Genomic DNA, 2,261 nt, shown 5'->3' on the forward strand with positions numbered 1-2,261 from the left:
GCGCTAGGAGATGCCCTTCAGGTCAGCCCCGGAGGCCAAATATCCCGGGTCCCTCGGCGTCTCCCCCCCCTTCCCTCCCGCTCTCTTCAGAGGTGCTGCCCACAGAAGGTGGAGCTAGCGGGGGGTTCGTCTGCATACAGCACCGTCCCTGCAGGTTTCTTGCACTGGGCAGTGCCCTTCCCTGGCTCGACTTCTCGCTGGTCCTGCTTTCTCCCTGCTTCGTGGAGATTCCCATAGGAAAGGGCAGGGCCTTGGGAAAATTAGACCTGGCTTCAACCCGGCGGGTGGCAGCCAGTCTCACTCAGGGCTTCACATTTTACCTCTTGTAATACAATCTAAGCACCAGTTTAGTGGGCCTTGGGCCACATACCGCCCTCAGTAGTTCTGAGAAGCAGACCTGGAGATTTCCTTTTGACCAAGAGATGGATATGCTTTGTTAATACAAGACCATTCTCTTTTCGAATGGGGCCGTGGCTCAGTGGTAGGGCATCTGCTTGACATGGAGAAGGTCCCGGGTTCAATCCCTGGCATCGCCAGTTAAAGGACCGAGTAGTAGGTGATGTGAAAGACCTCTGCATGAGACCCTGCCGGTCTCAGGAGATGATACCAGCTTTGATGGACCAGTGGTCTGATGCAGTATAAGGCAGCCACATGTGTTCCTATGGAACATTCCCTTATGCCCGTGTGCCTGCAAGGTCATTGAAGAGCAATGTGACGCAGTGACGGATTGTGAATATATCTTGCCCATTGTCTCTGTGTTCTGCTCCCCCCCCCCCTTCTGATTCCTGCTGCATTCCAGCTTGGTGGCATTCAGGTACAAGAATGGAGTTTTTTGTGTCAACAATACATCCAGACCCATGTCAACATGGCTCTCTTGCACTTTCATTGGCAAATTGGAATGAGGAAGTGATATGTCATCCGGAAAGATCTGCAAAAGGTCATGGGCAAGAATTAGGGCTCAGAGATTTAGCAACAACATAGGATCAGAGAGGAGGTGGAGGGAATAAGCAAAAATGGGGGACTAAGGAGAAACCAGAATGTAGGGAAGATCAGGGATTGGATGCAGAAGGGAGCCGGCCAGTAGGCATCTGCTCCTGTTTGACCTTGGAGATTATGTGCATGATTTTAGTGCTGCAGCAACACAAAGAGAGCACAGTGATCAGACTAAGGGCAGTGAGAAGAAGCTGCTCATAGCTCTGAATATTTTATTGTGTGTGTGTGTGTGTGTACTAACTCATGTCGTTCACCTGAACTGAGCACTTACTGCACAGAAAAAGCCATTTTGTACAGAAATGGACAAGTCTGTTATGGAAGAGTTCTTTCTCCCCCATGCAATTCTGAGCAGGGGTGGTGTTAGCCAGTGGACAACAGGGGCAGTTGCCTTGGGCCCCACACTTGGGAGGCACAACCTCCCATGGCCCCACCCCCAAAGGAGGAGAGAAAAGAAGAAGAGCAGGCTCCTGTTGCCTCTTGGACCTGCCCTATCTCTGGCACCAGTGCTGGCTCCTGCCCATCTTGCAACAGGGTGAGGGCCACCTCTTGCTTGATGGGGGGCAGTGGTGGGGTGGCAGTAATTGTGTGGGCTCACCCTGGATTTTTGCCCAGGGCCCCTGAATCACTAAGACTGCCCTTGATTCTGTTTGGTGTAGTGGTTAAGAGTGTGGACCCTAATCTGGGAGAACTGGGTTTGATTCCTCACTACTCCACATGCAGCTGCTGGTGTGACCTTGGGTCAGTAACAAGTTCTCTCAGAGCTGTTCTCTCAAGAGCAGTCCTTGAAGGAGCTCTCTCAGCCCCACCTACCTCACAGGGCATCTGTTGTGGGGAGAGAAAGGGAAGGAGATTGTAAATTACTCTGAGACTCCCAAGTGAAAGACGAGGTATAAATCCAATCTCTTCTCTACTCATCTAGGGCCACCTTGATTCGCCTTTTTATGAACAAGACATATATCCCATCTGTGGCCACTTTTGCCAACTACCAGTACAGTACAACTTGGTTCTGTTATACTATCTTTATAATAGTCCTCTAGATGTATCTGAACCTCTTTCAGATCCACTTCTCTAGCCTGGCCAGGAGAAAGATGGAAAAGTAATATGTGGTTGGGATTATATCTGATGGCAGCAGGTCTGCATCTGTAAACACAGTTCTACACCATTCACATGTAAAGTTAAGAGTTTTGGGTTTTTTTAAGGTCAAAAGGATATTGGGATGGGACTGCTGGAAAATTTGACGTTTTGTGTGGGGTGCAGCCCTACCTCAT

This window comes from Gekko japonicus, unplaced genomic scaffold (assembly GCF_001447785.1).
Source record: "Gekko japonicus isolate JY-2015 unplaced genomic scaffold, Gekko_japonicus_V1.1 scaffold580, whole genome shotgun sequence".
Taxonomy (NCBI): domain Eukaryota; kingdom Metazoa; phylum Chordata; class Lepidosauria; order Squamata; family Gekkonidae; genus Gekko; species Gekko japonicus.